Source organism: Apium graveolens, chromosome 3 (assembly GCF_009905375.1).
Source record: "Apium graveolens cultivar Ventura chromosome 3, ASM990537v1, whole genome shotgun sequence".
Lineage (NCBI taxonomy): Eukaryota > Viridiplantae > Streptophyta > Magnoliopsida > Apiales > Apiaceae > Apium > Apium graveolens.
The window spans coordinates 23,697,104-23,716,958 of NC_133649.1; positions in this window are offsets into that span (position 1 = coordinate 23,697,104).

The following is a 19,855-nucleotide window of genomic DNA, read 5'->3' on the forward strand; positions in this document are numbered from 1 at the left end:
CTTTTCTTTGTCAGTTAATTTTGACATTTGATCTTGTACTCTTCAAACTGCTTTTGTAGACTTTTCAATCTAAGTGATTAGATCGTTTGTTGATTGATAATCTTGAATATTTAACTTGTCTACATTCTGTACTTGAGGTTCATATCGAGATCTCTAGTTTGGTGTATAGAGAACTGACCTCTCGATAAGTGTTAGAAATATGTGTATTAGTTTGATGATAAGTTAAGCAAAACACTTAAGTAGAAATCTAGTGTTTGTAGCCTCAACGGATAAGACCATCTTGGCTATCCGTTGAAAGAGTAGCTTTACTTAGCAATAAGTTTAGTATTGCAGCACATTTCACTCTCTGGTTTCAAGCTGTAATTCTTAGATGTTGTTAGGAAATAATCAGTCATGTTGACTACTAATGGATGTACAAATAGGAGGGCTAATTGTAAATATTTCATGCCTTGTAATTTTGTATAAGTGAAGAAGTGTCAACGGATATTGAAGACCTTCAACGGATAAGAAACAAAGCTTCAACGGATGTCTCTAATGCTTCAACGGATAATATCCATCAACGGATAAGTGCTTCAACGGATAAAGACTTCAACTGATAATGCATCAACGGATAAAGCTTCAACGGATAAAGCCTCAACGGAGAAGGCATCAACGGATGAAAACTTCAACGGATGCTTAGTTCATTAGCAGTTGATAGTGACAATTCACAAGCTGACAGAGGCACATGGGTTGACAGAGACACACTGGAATGTGGAAGCCTCTAGGAGGAATCAAGAAAATGCAGCATTTCCATTCTGATGCAAACAAGGAAGTATTCAAAGATTTACAGATTATCCTAGATTGCATTGGATAGAGAAATGAAGAAGAAATATGTGAAGAATCTTTTCAATTGTATTTTACAGTTTGTCTTCACTTGTAAACTTGGTGATATATATAAACCAAGTAGCAGCTAGTAATTAGATATGAATTTTCCTGAGCTGTTTAGAAATATCAAAAGAGAAAATCATCTAGTTTGTACTAGGAAGCAGCTGTGATTTAATTCTTTGAATCACAGATTTTCTGAAATAACAAATCTCTGGTGGAACAACAAATCCACCAGAAAAGTTTTTAAGTTCTTTGTGCTCATTACATTTGTGTTTGAATATATATATCTATCTGCATCAGCTTCAAGCAATTCACACACATTTGATCACTCAAACACTTAGCCTTAGAAACTGCTCAAAACTTGAAAAAGTTTTGAGATTTACATTCAACCCCCCTTCTGTAAATCTCATTGTTAGTCCACTGGGAATAACAATTGGTATCAGAGCAAGCTCTTAACATACAAAGAGTTTAAAGATCTATTCTGCTAACATTATGAGTGCACAGAAGAATCCTCCTGCTAACATCATGAGTAGGAAGGATATTGGTGTAAAGATCCCAGTCCTGGAAAAAGATAATTATCATCACTGGAAAGTGAAGATGCATTTACATCTTCTTTCTCAAGATGAAAGCTACATCAACTGTATTGAAAAAAGTCCTCACATCCCTCACAAAGTAGCCACAGCTGCTACTGCAACAGTTGCTGTTGGACAGTCCATTCCCAAGCCAAAAGCAGAATGGACTATTGAAGACATGGAAGAAATCCGCAAGGATAAGAGAGCCATGAACATTTTGTTTAATGGCTTAGATCAAGATATGTTTGACAATGTCATCAATAGCCAAACTGCAAAGGAAGTTTGGGATACTGTACAAATCATCTGTGAAGGTACTGAGCAGGTCAGATAGAACAAGATGCAGCTTCTTATTCAACAGTATGAATATTTTCACTTTGAAGAAGGTGAATCATTAAATGATACCTTCAACAGGTTTCAGAAACTGTTGAATGGATTGAAGCTGTATGGTAGAGTGTACCAAGTCAAGGATTCCAACTTAAAATTTCTTAGGTCTCTGCCAAAAGAGTGGAAGCCCATGACTGTCTCTTTGAGAAATTCTCAAGATTATAAGAACTTCACACTTGAAAGATTATATGGAATTCTGAAGACTTATGAACTTGAAATGGAGCAGGATGAGCTGTTGGAAAAGGGAAAGAGAAAAGGAGGAACAGTTGCTCTTGTAGCTGACATTGAGAAGATGGAAGCCAGGAATGAGGAGAAGATAATACCAAGTCTGAAAATTGGCACAAGCAAATCAGAATCAAGCAAGGGTAAAGAGCAAGTTGCTGAGGATGAAGACAATTCCAGTCAGGATGAATCTGATGATATTGAAGAACATTTGGCCTTTCTGTCCAGGAGGTTTGCAAAAATGAAGTTCAGGAAAAACACAAAGTTCACTAAGCCAAACAAAAACATGGTGGACAAATCAAAGTTCAAATGTTACAACTGTGGCATTAGTGGACACTTTGCAAGTGAGTGTAGGAAGCCAAATTCTGAGAAAAAGAAATTTGAGCAAGTTGATTACAAAAATAAGTATTTTGATTTGCTCAAACAAAAGGAAAGAGCTTTTCTCACTCAAGATGATTGGGCAGCAGATGGGGTAAATGAAGATGATGATGTGGAATATATCAACCAAGCCCTGATGGCTAATTCTGATGAAAATGAAACTAGTTCATCAAGCAACCAGGTAATTACTACTGATCTCTCTCAGGTTTCTAAACATGAATGCAATGAAGCCATAAATGATATGACCAATGAATTATATCATTTGCGTGTTTCCCTTAAATCACTAGCAAAAGAAAACACTAGGATCAAGGAGAATAATGTGTTTTTAAGTGATAGGAATGCTATGTTAGAGGATCAGGTAATTGAGCTTGAAAAGATAAAACTTAAATGCTTGACTGTTGAGAGTGAACTAGCAGAAGCTGTTAAAAAAGTAGAAATTCTGTCTACACAGTTAGAAAGTGAGCAAGAGGTAATCAAGGCCTGGAAAACATCTAGGGATGTTAGTGTTCAGATTGCAAAGGTTCAGGGAATTGAATCATTCTGTGAGGATGCCTGGAAGAAAAACAAAAAGGAGTTAGAATTAATTGATGGATTGTCAACGGATGTGGAATCAACGGATGATGAAAGTTATCCGTTGAAGGAAGAAAAGGAGCATCCGTTGAAGGCTCATCAATTAAAACAGGCAAGTTCTTTTAAAAATAAAAATCTCAATAAAAAGAATGATTCAACTCTCAAGAACTTTGTCAAAGAAGGAGCTAGCACATCCAGAGATGTCAGTAAGGTGAATATAGGACACATGACTTTAGATCAGCTAAAAGATAGGCTTAAGTTGGTTGAGGATAAGAAGGAAACTAAAAGAAAATCTAAAAGAAATGGGAAGGTAGGGATTAATAAACATAACAATTACACACCTGATAGGTATGCTCCTAGAAAAAGCTGTGTGCATTGTAAAAGTGTTAATCACCTATCTGATAATTGCAAATCTGTTAAAAATGCTCCCATGCCTTCAAATCCCTCCATGCCTAACATGTCTATGTCACCTCTGCATGCTATGCCTGTTATGTCTCACCAGAATCCCCATGCACATTTTACAAACATGCCATATATTAACAATCCTTATTTTACTGCATTTAGTATGCCTCAAATGCCATACAATATGCCTATGTGGAATAACATATTTGCACAACCTATGCCTTATCAAATTCAATCAAATGTGTTAAATGATTCTGTGACTAACCCTACACTTCAACCAACCACATCTGAGACCAAGGTTGACCCAAAGTTACCTAAGTCAAAAGATGCAGGAGGAATGAAGTCTAGGAAAAAGACTAACAAGGCTGGACCCAAGGAAACTTGGGTACCAAAATCAACTTGATTGATTTTGTTGTGTGCAGGGACAAAGAAGGAATCTATGGTACTTGGACAGTGGTTGTTCAAGACACATGACAGGAGATTTCACCCTGCTCACAGAGTTTAAGGAGAGAGCTGGCCCTAGCATAACCTTTGGAGATGACAGCAAAGGATTCACTATGGGATTTGGCTTGATTTCAAAAGAAAATGTCATCATTGATGAAGTTGCATTGGTTGATGGTCTCAAACACAATTTATTGAGCATCAGTCAACTATGTGACAGAGGGAATACTGTTTCCTTCAATTCTGAAGCCTGTATTGTCACAAGTAAAAAGGACAATAAAGTGGTTCTAACTGGAGTTAGAAAAGGGAATGTGTACTTAGCTGATTTCAACTCTACAGATGCAGAATCCATAACTTGTCTTCTCAGCAAAGCAAGTCCAGTTGAAAGTTGGCTATGGCACAAGAAGCTGTCCCATTTGAATTTCAAGACAATGAATGATCTAGTCAAAAAGGACTTAGTTAGAGGAATGCCTCTAGTGGAATTCACAAGGGATGGACTGCGTGATGCTTGTCAGAAAGGAAAGCAAAAGAAAGTATCATTCAGTAAGAAGCTTGAATCTGCAATTGATGAACCACTACAACTTCTACACATGGATCTTTTTGGACCAGTCAATGTATTGTCAATTTCAAGGAAAAGATACTGCCTAGTGATTGTAGATGATTTCTCAAAGTTTTCATGGGTTTATTTTCTTGGATCAAAGGATGAAGCTAGTGAAATCATCATCAATCATATCAAGCAAGTCAACAATCATCCTGATTTCAAAGTAAGGAATATTAGGAGTGACAATGGAACTGAGTTCAAGAATTCAACCATGAAGTTGTTCTGTGAAGAAAGTGGGATCATGCATGAGTTCTCAGCTCCAAGAACTCCACAATAAAATGGTGTGGTGGAAAGGAAGAACAGATCACTAATTGAAGCTGCAAGGACAATGCTTGAAGAGTCAAAACTCCCAACTTATTTTTGGGCTGAGGCTGTTAACTGTGCATGTTACACTCAGAATATTTCTCTAATCAATCAGGCAAAATGCATGACTCCCTATCAATTATTCAAGAGAAGAAAACCAACTTTAAACTTTCTACATGTCTTTGGTTACAAATGCTACATCTTAAGGAATCAATCTGATCACAAAGGGAAGTTTGATGCAAAGGCTGATGAAAGAATATTTGTTGGTTATTCTGCTGGAAAATCATACAGGGTCTACAATCTAAGAACCAACATTGTCATGGAATCTGTACATGTTGTGTTTGATGATAAAAAGATTGATGGACTAACAGATGAGGGACATCATGAATGACTCAAATTTGACAACATTGAGATATACTGTGATGATAGTGAAGATGAGAATGATGAAGAAGGCATCTCAAGAAGAATTCAGAATCTGCCTGTGGATAATGCACAGAATGCTGCATCCGTTGAAAGTCATAATTCAGCTTCCGTTGAAAGAAGCAATGCAACATCCGTTGAAAGACAAAGTGCATCATCCGTTGAAGTTCATAATGAAGCATCCGTTGATCACAGTCTGTCAACGGATAATCAATTCACTTCATCAGTTGATAGAGCTCCCAATTCCTTTCAAAGGATCAGCAACTCAGGGGGAGTTTCAACAAATCAACATTCTATCTCACATCATGACAATACTGAGGCAACCTCATCTAGGGCTAATCTACCACCTCAAAGGAAATTGACCAAGAATCACCCTTTTGAACTGATCATTGGTGATGCTACATCAAAAGTACAAACTAGAAGGGCTACTCAAGATGAATGTCTGTACAGTAGCTTTCTATCACAGGAGGAACCTAAGAGAGTGGAAGAAGCTCTATTGGATCCAGATTGGATTTTAGCAATGCAAGAGGAGCTAAACCAATTTGAGAGGAACAAAGTATGGAAGCTGGTACCTAAGCCAAAGAACAAGAGTTCTATTGACATAAAATGGGTATTCAGAAACAAGATGGATGAAAATGGCATTGTCATAAGGAATAAAGCCAGATTGGTTGCTAAAGGCTATTCTCAACAAGAGGGAATAGATTTTGATGAAACATTTGCTCCAGTTGCCAGACTTGAAGCCATCAGAATCTTTCTAGCCTATGCAGCTAATGCCAATTTCAAAGTCTATCAAATGGATGTCAAGAGTGCATTTCTAAATGGGGAATTGGAGGAAGAAGTTTATGTAAGCCAACCTCAAGGTTTTGAAGATCCAAATTTTCCAGACTATGTGTATTATTTGTTGAAAGCACTCTATGGACTAAAGCAAGCACCTAGAGCCTGGTATGAGACTTTGTCAAAGTTCCTTCTAGATAATCACTTCACAAGAGGTACTGTTGACAAAACTCTCTTCTTTAGAAATGTTAATGGCTCTAAGATACTTGTACAAATTTATGTAGATGATATTATATTTGGATCTACAGATGATAAGCTTTGTAAAAAGTTTGCTAAATTAATGCAAAGTAAATATGAAATGAGCATGATGGGAGAGCTAACTTACTTTCTTGGTTTACAAGTTAAACAAGTTAGTGGTGGAATTTTCATTAGTCAAACTAAATATATTTATGATCTTTTAAAGAAGTTTGACTTAATGGATTGTTCACCTGCAAAAACTCCCATGGCCACTGCCACTAAGCTTGAATTAAACAAGGCTGAAAAGTCTATGGATATTACAAGTTATAGAGGCATGGTTGGCTCACTTTTATATTTAACTGCCAGTAGACCTGATATAATGTTTTCTACATGTCTCTGTGCTAGATTTCAAGCTGACCCTAAAGAATCTCACTTAGTGGCTATTAAAAGAATTTTTAGATATCTCAAAGGGACTCCAAATCTAGGAATTTGGTACCCTAGAGAGTCTGGTTTTGATCTAATTGGCTACTTAGATGCAGATTATGCAGGTTGCAAAATAGACAGGAAAAGCACAATAGGCACCTGTCAATTTCTAGGGAACAAGCTTGTATCATGGTTCAGCAAGAAGCAGAATTCTGTTTCCACATCAACAACTGAAGCTGAGTACATTGCTGCTGGTAGTTGCTGTGCACAGATACTATGGATGAGGAATCAACTATTTGACTATGGTCTGACTGTTGACAAAATTCCAATATTCTATGACAACACAAGTGCCATTGCCATTACTGAAAATCCAGTGCAACACTCAAGAACCAAGCACATTGATATCAAGTACCACTTCATTAGGGAACATGTGATGAAAGGTACAGTGGAACTTTATTTTGTTCCAAGTGAAAAGCAGATTGCAGACATATTTACCAAGCCACTTGATGAATCAACATTCACAAGATTAGTAAGTGAGTTAGGTATGCTTAATTATTCATAATCTATGTCATCTATATAATCTGTCTTGAAGCCTGAAATGAATTTGCTGCAAGAACAAAGCTGGCTTTAATTAAGACTTATCCTATCAACGGATATTCTCTATCCGTTGAAAGCCAAAATTGTTCTATCAACGGATGTTCATTATCCGTTGAAAGACAAATACATTTCTGGTAATTTTATCCTTCAACGAATAAAATGGTGTTGTTCATCAACGGATAACTATTTCCCTTATCCGTTGAAGTGTCACGTCAGTTACTATAAGTGAGTCACAGCCGTTGATTCTTTTACTCAACCGTTGATACAGATATACAGTGTTGTATGTATTTGTATTTAAGGTAGTTTTCAGAATTTCTACAGTTTTATTTATTCTTGAACGGCTGTAACTTACTTAAAAGTGTCATTTAATCATTTTATTTACGTTTTAATTCAAGAAAGTATAAAAGCCCAATTGAACTCTTATTCTCACTTTACGCTTTCTTGCAATTCTTATTCTCTTTCTCTCTAAATTCTCAAATTTTTCTCTGCAACCTCTACTCACAACAATGGCACCAGTAGTCAAAATTATGTCTCAAACAGGATTTGTTTATGAAAAGAATAATTTCATTGCCTTGGTTGAAAAGAATGAAGCCCATTCTGATTATCACAAGATGATGGACTTCATCAAAAATTGCAAACTAAGCTATGCAATGCTGGAAGCCCCAACCATCTACTGTGAGGTGATTGAGGAGATTTGGACAACTGCAGAGTTCAACTCCACAGATATGGCTATTGCCTTCTCTCTCAAAGGTAAGGACTATTGCATTAATTGTGATGATATACAATCTTGCTTTAAGTTGCCTGAGAATAATGCCATGACACCACACACTGATAAAGATGTCTCTGCTATGCTAGATTCCATAGGCTATGCTTTTGATTCTGCTAGTTTAGGTAATATTAGAAGGAAAGGCCTTAGGAAAGAATGGAGTTTTCTTGGAGATGCCTTTATTAAGGTTTTCTCTGGGAAGATTAGCAATTTTGATGCTATCACTTCATCTCTTGTTAATATGCTCTATATGCTAGTTTCTGATAGGTACTTTAATTTTAGCAACTGTGTTATGCTAGAATTAGGTTCCAGATTAGGTAACAAAGCTAATAGACCACATAACATCTACTATGCTAGATTCTTTATGTTATTGGCTAACCATGTTGCTGAAGGTTTGGTTATATCCAATGAGAATAATAAACTCAAATGCTGGGCACAAGAGAAAAGGGTCCTTGCAGACCTTTTGAGAATGAACCTCAACAGCCAGGTGCCATTGGTATACTTGCTAATCATGAATGCACCACAGGTAAGTGAGGTAAATACTTCTATAACTCCTACTATTTCCAACCCCAATGTTTCTTTGCCTTCTAGTGTGGCTATGGAACCTGTGTCTCTGTCCAAACAGGCTCCTACCAAAGCCACCAAATCTAAAGTTTCCAGAGTCAAGTCAAAGAAACCTACCTCTGTTGTTTCTCAAAAGACAACAGTTGTAACAACTACCATAAACCCTGAAGGGAGTGAACAGGGTGTGAGTGGTGAGGGGAGGGGTGAACATCAAAAAGACCCCCAGGATAAGGTGGGAGAGGTGAGTGGTACCCAAACCAGCCAAGCCACAGTCTCTCAAAAGACTGTGGTGGTTCAAAAGGAGTCCAACACATCCCTAGTTGCATCCTCCCAAAAGGTTGTAACTATTGAAAATAGTCCCCAACCAGAGACACAGAACAAAAGAGGGAGGGATACTGAAGCCACACATTCACCATTTAAAGCCTTTTCAAGGAAGAAGAAGGCCAAGACCCTAGTTTCCACACAAGGGACACACACAGCACAGATACATCCACCTGTATCTGTGCCTTCTCAAATTCAGCTTGATGTGATTCCAGCAAATGTGGAATCACAGCCCCATTCTCTCAATATAGAAACACACCATTCATCAAACTCTCCAACACCCTCTCTGGATGTGGATATGATATTCACATCAATTCCTGATTCTCCCTCATTAAAACTCAGGGAGGAGCCCCACTCAAAACCTGGTGATCATCATCTTTTAGATGATTTGTTGGATCATCAGCCAATTATTTCAGATGTAGTTGCAGAATCTGTGTCACCCCACTTAAAATTAATCCACACAGATTCAACAATTATGTCACTTTCTATATCTACATTTTTCCTTCTTCAACGGATATCTCTCATCCGTTGACAAGTGGTTGTTCTTCAACGGATAAGCTTAACAGCAGTTATCCGTTGATGCCATCAGTTTCCACTTCAACGGATATTCCCTATCCGTTGATGGTCTCTAAACACTTAACAGTAACAATTCCAACTGTAGAGGATATGGCAACTGTACAATCACTTTTAGGTTTGAGGGAAGAGAGTGATCTTTTGAGTGAGAGGCTGGGTTGCTCCCAGGCAAAATGAGAGGTTGAGAGTCACCATATGCATGCTATTTCTTCCAGCATGGCAAAAGTGAGTGAGAGGAGTGCCACCTTAGAAGGTGAGGGTGAGGGTGTGAGGGTGTGTGTGAGCCAGGGGGAGCCCCTGATGCAAGAACAGAGAGAAATTGAGAGAAAGGCAGGTACAGAAGCTATAAGGGTGGATCCAGCCATTGCTAGTGAGTTAATGAAAGTGGATGATGCAGACATGGGAAGATAATTTCAGCAACATTACAAAGCTGTCATTGATAACATTTCCTTGGATGCTGACACTTTTACTCACCCTGTTTCAGCCTATCAATTATTGGCTGCATAGGGCAATGTGGAGGCAGAACATATACTACACATTGTACACACTTCAGAATCTCTTCTCAGAGACAAAGCTGCTGTCAACAGGCTGCCTTCTCAAGCTGGTGAGCCATCTGAAGAATTTGGAGTAAATTCTAATGATGATGACTCTAACTCTTTGAATGAGAGCATGAACTTAGGGGGAGTAGCAGGCCCAAGTTCTGTTCCTGATCTTCCTGAATGGGCATGGGCAAAACCATCAACACCAGGAGAGTTTGGTGTCACTTTGGTCAGACAAGTCATGACAATTCAGAAGGTCCTTCAGGAGACTCAAGATGCTGGTACCAAGGCAATTCTTCAAGCTCATCTGGAATCTCTGCATCTCTTGCAGTTGCAGCATTACCAGCAAAATCTAAGTGTGGATGAGCTCAAGCAGGAAATTGCTGTTCTGAAATCCTACAATACTGAGAAATTGGATTCAGTTATACCCTATGGTACTATGCAAGATTTGTTGGGGAGACTGAGGAAAGCATCTGATGCTGACAAGAGGCTGGCCAGATTGGAAGATAGGGTTCAAATCATTGAAGACACTATGGTCACCATTCTTCAGAATCAACAAACTCAAACAAATCTACTCATGCAGCTGGCACAAGCACAAGGCTTGACCCCTACCCTTGATGATAACAAAAAGGGGGAGAATAAAGGGGAAGGGGAAGGAGAGCCATCTACAACAGTTCAGATTTCTCAAGTGCTAGTTCCTGTCATCACAACTTCTCCAACTATTCAAGTCAAAGGAAAGCTAGATGGAATTGATCTAATCCAGATAGCAACAGCTGAATTGCAAGTCAAAGAGCAAAGGAAGAAGATTGATGAAAAGATGCAACTAATATTTGGTTCTACAATTTCTCAATCACAATCTGTGAAGCATAGCACAAAAGTGGAATCAATTATTATGGAACTCAAGCCAGTAGGGAGGCATAAGGATGGAGAAACTTCTTCCAAAGATCTGCAACCTATGGTTCTCAAGCCCAACAACAGATCCATAATAAAAGAATGATTATGTTGACATCTGTGACATAAAAGAATTTTCAGACATTGAACTCTATCTGGATGAGCTGGAGGATGTAAGGGGAATAGCTGCCTACAGACATCTACCAGAAAGACTAGTGTTCAAATATAAAGGAGCTGGGGAAAGAACATGGCCTCTTCACAGAATTCTGAATGAAGGCTACTCTACCTTGATCAGAGTCTACTCAGCCATACAAAGGGATTATGGCTTTACCAGGACTGCCAAGACTGAGATTCTCAACAAGATTGCCAACATAAGGAAAACTTGGAGGGATCCCAATGCTTTGCCTAGAACTTTACTCATTCAAGAAAGAGGAATTACAATTCATAAATCACCTCATTGGTTGATGGAGTTCAGAGACAACAAAGGAGTCAGAAGATTTTTCAGAATTGAAGATCAACTAAAGATTGCCAGTAATGAAACTCTCAAGGATATGCAATCTAAGTTAGATATCAATGAAGAAGATGAAGCTGAATTCTACAGACAACTTCAACTTCAAATAGAGGAGAATGACAGGAGGCTAGGAAAGAAAACCAGGGATCAAAGGAAAAGAAAGTAATTTGCTCAGGCTAAAGGAGCACCCTTGGAAACAATGTAGTTCTTCAATTCCATCTCAGCATATACATTTTTGTAGCACTTTTGAATTTCTGCTTTATTACAGTTTATATATTTGTTAAGTATTTTGTTATCATCAAGCTAAACCCAAATTTATGCCTACAGTTCTAGTAGACATAAATAGGGGGAGATTGTTAGGAATATGTATATTAGTTTGATGATAAGTTAAGTAAAACACTTAAGTAGAAATCTAGTGTTTGTAGCCTCAACGGATAAGACCATCTTGGCTATCCGTTGAATGGGTAGCTTTACTTAGCAATAAGTTTAGTATTGTAGCACATTTCACTCTCTGGTTTCAAGCTGTAATTCTTAGATGTTGTTAGGAAATAATCAGTCATTTTGACTACTAATGGATGTACAAATAGGAGGGCTAATTGTAAATATTTCATGCCTTGTAATTTTGTATAAGTGAAGAAGTGTCAACGGATATTGAAGACCTTCAACGGATAAGAAACAAAGCTTCAACGGATGTCTCTAATGCTTCAACGGATAATATCCATCAACGGATAAGTGCTTCAACGGATAAAGACTTCAACTGATAATGCATCAACGGATAAAGTTTCAACGGATAAAGCCTCAACGGATAAAGCATCAATGGATGAAAGCTTCAACGGATGCTTAGTTCATTAGCAGTTGATAGTGACAATTCACAAGCTGACAGAGGCACATGGGTTGACAGAGACACACTGGAATGTGGAAGCCTCTAGGAGGAATCAAGAAAATGCAGCATTTCCATTCTGATGCAAACAAGGAAGTATTCAAAAATTTACAGATTATCCTAGATTGCATTGGATAGAGAAATGAAGAAGAAACATGTGAAGAATCTTTTCAATTATATTTTACAGTTTGTCTTCACTTGTAAACTTGGTGATATATATAAACCAAGTAGCAGCTAGTAATTAGATATGAATTTTCCTGAGCTGTTTAGAAATATCAAAAGAGAAAATCATCTAGTTTGTACTAGAAAGCAGCTGTGATTTAATTCTTTGAATCACAGATTTTCTGAAATAACACATCTCTGGTGGAACAACAAATCCACCAGAAAAGTTTTTAAGTTCTTTGTGCTCATTACATTTGTGTTTGAATATATATCTATCTGCATCAGCTTCAAGCAATTCACACACATTTGATCATTCAAACACTTAGCCTTAGAAACTGCTCAAAACTTGAAAAAGTTTTGAGATTTACATTCAACCCCCCTTCTGTAAATCTCATTGTTAGTCCACTGGGAATAACAATAAGTATAATGGCTTATCGAGATTTTTTAATTCTCTATAAGTGTCTTTGACTTGTCGAAGTCTCTGAGTTCTCTATAAGTGAATTTGGCTTGTCGAGATCTCCAAAACTCTGCATGTAGAGATGACTTGTCGATATCTCTGAGACCTCTATAAGCATTTTGACTTGTCGATATCTCTGAGATCTCTAGTGAGAAAATTGACTTGTCGATATCTCCAATCTTCATATCTTCATTTTAACTTGTCGATAACTCTGAGTTCTCTATATGCAAAATGACTTATCGATATCTTCAATCTTCATATCTTCATTTGACTTGCAATATCTCTAGGACTTCTCTATAAGCCAATTTGGACTTCTCGACAAGTCATTCTGGAGTTCTCGAATAACTTCTCTATATGACTTGATCCGTGACTTGTCGATATCTTGACTTAGAATATTTTCCATAAAACATATTTATTCAACTCCAAGCTTCTGTATCATTTTTCTAAGGCATGATCTGCATTGATATTCTTCCATAGTTTATTCCTTAGGCTTGAACTGTTTACAAGAAAATACTCTAGTCTGATCTTTTAACCATTTGCAGACTCAAGTAATACACTATATAAAACAAATTTAATTACCAATATAACTGAATCTTAGGACTGTCAATTTGACTTAGTCTTGTTAAAATACAGGCATGTCTTGCACAACAATCTCCCCCAATTTGTGAGAAGATTGCTTATCGCAAATTCATGCCCGGTAACAAGACTAACCCCAAGCTACAATAAAACAATAAGGATTACATAAAAATTGACAAAATTACAAGTACAACTTTTATACCTTGAGTGATTACATGAGTTTGATAAGTACATTTCATTACATGAAATCCTCATAGCTTGGCTCTTATCTAATAAGGTCCTTAAGATTTACTAGCACTTGAAGTTCCTTTATTATTTCAGTTCCTCTTAGAGCTTCCACAAGTTTGAGCCACTCATTCGATGAATAACCATTCAAGTAACCAGCTATGAATCTTGAGAATCTGTCAACCTTTATATTCAGAAAGTGTCCATCCTTAGAAATTCTGCTCAACCCCTTTGCCTTGAGCTCATTTGATCTTTGTTCAAGTCTTACAATTTCTTCTGCATATTTTCTATCTTTTTCTTCCTTTTCAGCCTTTGCTTTTGCATTTCTGTCATCCCTTTATTTCACCCATACACACAACACAACCTTCCAAGCCCTTGTTATTGTGTCCTTATCCCATATCAAGCTAATCACTCTTTTGAATTATGTGGTTGAAAGTGTATCCATTAAGTTACTGCCAAGTAGAGTAAATGTGCCATCCTGGTAATATATTCTGACTTCTGTGTAGGATACAACCCATACTTTGACTATTTTTTCAGCTAATTGTTGAAAGTAGTCATCATCTGTAATGCACCAATTTTGTGGCAGAAAATTAGTTTGATCAAAACAGTTCCAGATAGCCCTATCAGTAACTTGCAATTTCTTTGGTTTTCTCCCAACAGTCTTGTAATGAGTTTTGATTGGTGGCTTTGAATGAGGGTAGGTTTGTTATTTTCTTCAAGGTGTATTGGCTAGATGTGATTGGTATTTTGAGTAGGGTGTTTGCAGTTGGCTTGTATAAAAATTTGGGCTTAAGGGTCAAGGATAGTTGAATGTTTGATCTTGTAGGTTTAGTGGCTTGAGCAAGTTGGATTTGAATTGATTGGATATTTTTCTTTGATCCTTCACCATCTTCCCTCTTCTTTCTTCTTCTTTCTTCTCCCCTTTTCTTATCGTCTCTCTTCTTCTCATCTTGCTTCCTTTCTTCTGGTTTGTTGCCAGTTGCTTTAGAGGAATGACTTGGATTTGAGCCAGAAGATTTTTGCTCATCATGCTTCTGCTCATCATCATTCTTGTCATCTTTTAAGTTAAATTGTGAGTTTGGCAACATGGTATCAGCATTTTGAAGATATCTTTCCAAGATTCTGATCATCTCCTCATCTTCAATTTTCTTGTTCTTCTTGGACTTTAGACTAGTTTCAAGGGTCATTATCAATCTCAAATTTTCTCTTACACATTTCTTTGGAACTCTGAAGAATTTGCACTTTTTGGTAGTTGAACATATGTAGGCCACCCCTTGATTGGATAGAGATAGGCTTCAGGAAAAGCAACTATCTGAGCCTTCTTGAGTTCATTTAGCAGTTGGGTGTCATCTGGAATTACTAGATTAACTCTGTCAATAATTACATCCAACTCAAATGCTCTCATGGTTTGAAGATTTGAGAGAGACGCTTGTAGACATCTGTCCAAGCCACAATCATTTACATTTGCAACTATTCTTTTCTCTAGCAAGTTATCAACTTTGACAAACACAACTTTGATAAAATTGATGTTGTTGGCCAGGGCTCTTTTGTAAGTAATATAGTTATTGTGAAGAGACATCCTTAAGACTTTTAATAGCTCATTGAACTCCTTGTCTAGAAAGGGTCCTTCTGCAGCTTTTAGAAGTCTGTCTTTTCCAACATCTTTAGATATTTGAGTTTGTGAAGAGCTTTGACCAATATGAGTTGATGTCAATTTTCCAGTCTCTTTAGATTTACCGGCTTCCTTGGACTGTTGAATCCTAGCTTCTATCTCCCCCTTAGTCTTGTTGGCAGGCAGGAATAGTGGATTGGGAATTTTTGGCCTCACAACTTCAGGAAGAGCAGGTAAAGGAACATTCAAGTCATCCATGATAGCTCCCAAATGAACTGAGTTCTGCATCTGAAGATGTTTGTGGGAGTCTACCAGAGTACTGATGTCATTCTGTTGACTCTGCACTAGAGAGGTGAGAGCTTGAACCTGAGCTGTGAGTGAGTCATTAGAGGCTTGTAGAGTTGAAACTTGTTGTTGTAGAGATTGAAGTTGGAGATTTGATGATGTAGATAATGATGTTTGAGAACTTGAAGAGGTTAAAGTGCCAAATGTAGCTTGAACAGCTTCCCTATTTCCTTCCATCAAAAGAGCAGATGGTTCATATCTAGCCTGATGGAGTTGATCCGGTTTGACCCTGATGTCATTATTACTAGTAATTTGATGCTGGATAACTTCATGTAAGGCTATGAAAGATTCCCTCAGATTCTTGATACTCTTGTCCACAAATGATAAATCAAACTTGGCCATTTGATCTGTAAATCTAGAAAATTTTTGCTTGAATTCCACCTGAGAAGAAATGATCTCATCCAGCTTGTCATTGACCAGTTTCCTTGTTTTGTCTTGATGATCATTCAGATTCAGTTTTAGAGCTTTACCAATGAGGTGAAAAGCTTTTAAGTTGAGCTTCATAGACATCTGTGAATAGACATCTATGATTGTATCATAGACTTCTTGTGGACTTAGAGTTCTCGCATTGCTGCCAAGGATTATGATGAACTCCTCTCTAAATCTGGCCAAAACCTCATCCATCTTAAGATGAAAGTTTTTATCCAACCAGGCATCATAGTTGCCATCCTATTCAGCTTCATTTACAATCTTTGTTTGATGTTCTTGAACATCTGTCTGATAGAAACGCATGATAGCTTGATAATCTTGATTAGATATATCTGATGTAAGAAGCTGTTGAGAAATTTGAGCAAGGCCAGATAGCTGATCAACCAATAGATCATTTATTGTAGTTGGTTAAGCTTCTACTTCCTGCAGCCACTGAGAAATCAAATAAGGTTGTGGTTGAGTAGGGTTAGAGGTAGATGGTTGGTCATTTGGATTTGAGGTGGAGGGTAGAGACTCAATAAAACCACATGTGACAGATGTCACAGTTTGACTGACATGTTGAACTGTGGTTATGGCAGTTTGTTGTTCTCCACTTATGGTGGGAACCTCCATTGGAATTAGAGGGGAGTTGACTAGCCCTAGCCTCAAATCCTTGTACTTCTTTCAAAGCACTGTCACTTAAATGTGATGTACTTGCCTCCCCCATAGCAGGATCATTGGAAATTGAACTCCTAACTTCAATTGTGAGAGCAATTTTAGCTAGGGTTTTGAGGGAATTTATTCCTTCAAGAGGAACCTCCAATTAAATTGAAGAGGATTTAGATAGCTCCCCCTCAGGAGTACTACCCTCAAACCTTACAACTTGTGAAGGTTAATTTGCACATGAAAGTGCATTTGAAACCTTACAACCTGTGACGCATGGTGATGATATGATCCTAGTTCAGATCTATATGGATGATATTATCTTTGGTTCTATAAATGAGAAGCTTTGCCAAAGATTCTCTAAGCTTATGCAGAGTGAATATGAAATGAGTATGATGGGGAAATTAAGTTACTTTCTTGGACTTCAAGTCAGTCAAAGAAGTGATGGTATCTTCATCAGCCAAACTAAGTATGTCAAAGACCTATTGAAAAAGTTTGGTATGGTTAAATGCTCACCTGCATCTACACCTATATCTACTGCTACAAAATTGGATGAAGATAAAAAGGGCAAGAGTGTAGATATCTCAAGCTATAGAGGAATGATTGGATCTTTGCTGTACTTAACTACGAGTAGACCAGACATCAAGTTTGCAACATGTCTGTGTGCAAGATTTCAAGCCAATCCAAAAGAATCGCATTTGATGGCTGTGAAGAGGATTTTCAGATACTTAAAGGGAACTCCAAACTTGGGATTATGGTAAGGGAACTGGTTTTGAAGCTTTTGGATACACATATGCAAATTTTGCTGGATGCAGGGTTGACAGAAAGAGCACTAGTGGTAGCTGTCAGTTTCTTGGACAAAGACTTGTATCCTGATATAGCAAGAAACAACAATATGTGTCAACTTCCACAACTGAGGCTGAATACATAGCTGCTGGAAGTTGTTGTGCTCAAGTGCTTTGGACTAGAAATCAGCTAATGGACTATGGCCTAGTGTTACACAAAATTCCAATTATGTGTGACAATACTAGTGCTATATCTATTGTGGCTAATCCAATTAATTATTCTAGAACAAAGCACATTGATGTAAGGTACCATTTTAGTAGAGGACATGCTACAAATGGTACCATTGAGCTCATTTTTGTTCCAACAGAAAAAAAATTAGCTGACATTTTTACTAAACCTTTGGATGAAGCAACTTTCACGAGACTTGTAGGTGAAATTGGAATGCTTAATTCTTCATCCTAAGGCAAGAACTCAGCTAATGTTTTACAGCAGATTAATTTCTAATAAATCATTTGATTAATTGGAAATTAACTAAAATACGAATTATAAATATTTCAGAAGTCTCTGCATATTTATTTTTCAAAAATTTAAAATTTAGCTTGGAATTTTTTAATTCTAAGAAAACTGTCTAAATGTTGATTTACATTTTTAATATGTAAAATTAGCACAAGGCAAAAATTTAGTGAACAAGAGTATATAGAGAACTGAGTTCTCGATAAGTCAAATTGACTTATCAACAAGTCAATTTTCTGACTACTCGAGGGACTTCTCGATAAGCTTTATTATGACTTATCGATAAGTCATTGTAGAGTTCTCTATAAGTACTAACTCACAGAGTTCTCTACAAGTATAATTTTAGACTTATAAATAACTCAGAACTGGAATAATTTAATTCAATAAATTATTTTAGTAAAATACTTTTGGCAAAATTTGTTCTGATTTTATTTGGATTTATTCAAATAAAAAAATTGGAATCAATTAAGTCCGTTTTGGACAAACTGAGTATTTATTTGACATCTCGACAAGTCAGTTTTAGTTCTCTAAAAGAGTAAATTAAAATGACTTCTCGATATGTAATTCTCTTTTCAAAATGACTTCTCGATAAGCAAATTCCAAACGTTTATTTTTTAGTTCTCGATAAGTCATTTGCTTTTACTATAAATACTCAGACATCTCGACATACACATGCTTACACCTTCGAGAACTTTAAGTGACCTAGCTTTCTCAATTCCAAACCGATTTCTCTCTCGTTTCAAGCTCTTTCTCACTAATTTTTCTTACCCATTCCTTCTTACTCAACAACAATGGCACTCAACAATGTTAGAGCTGAAATCCCCAAACAAGGAACCAACTACCTTGATTTCACTGATGCTAACCAAGTCCCTGATAGTTTCAAGGGTTTATGAAATTTTTGTCTGAATCTTATCTTGCAGATGCTTTAACTGATAACCCAATCTTGTACTTGGATGTCCTGCATGAGTTCTGGACAACAGCTGTAGGACGGACTGTTATGAATGATAACTCTGTGTCCATGGTGGTGACTTGCACAATTGGAGGCCAACAATTAGTATTCAATGAGCAAGATGTGAATGCAGTCTTGGGTCTTCCAACTGCAAATTTAATGGAGGTGCCAACACATGATGAGCTTGCTGAGTTCATGGATTTTATCAACTATGGTGGAAGGATCAATCTAGCAAGTCTGAACAGAACAAACCTAATGAAGGAATGGTCCTTTATGTTTGATTCTATAGTGAGGGCCTTCACATGCAGAAAGACTCGGGCTGAGCATTCGGTCAGTTCGGTCCAAAAACCGGACCGAACCGAATTAACCGAAAATCGAATTAGTGTTTTTTTGAGGACCGAACCGGACCGAAATTATAATTCGGGCTTGGACCTGACCAAACCGCAATATTTTGGTCCATTCGGTTCGGTCCATAAGAAAACCGAAATTGTTGAAGATTTTTTAATTTTTCATTCATGTTATCTGATTAACATAAATTTGATACAAGAACTGCAGAAATGCTCCAGAGTCCAGTCCAACCTACAACCTGCATGTAACTTATCTTATTAGTATAATTTTTACCACGACTCCAACCAATCCCCTAACTTGAACAAAATATCGGACGAAGTTTATAACTAAGAACACAGCAATGTCTAAGCAGAAATAAGATTTAAAAATATTTTTACAGAGTATAGAACATTAAAACTAGTGTACTATATATGTGCATAATTTGTATACCTACAACACAGAATTATGCAGACTATGCAGTCTGCAATTAAGAAGTGCAGACTGGAGAACAGAAGCAAAAGACAGAGAAGAGAACAACAAAAGACATAGATTAAGGATGAGTTGATCTATTTGTTGTCTCTGATTAAGGATGTCAATTT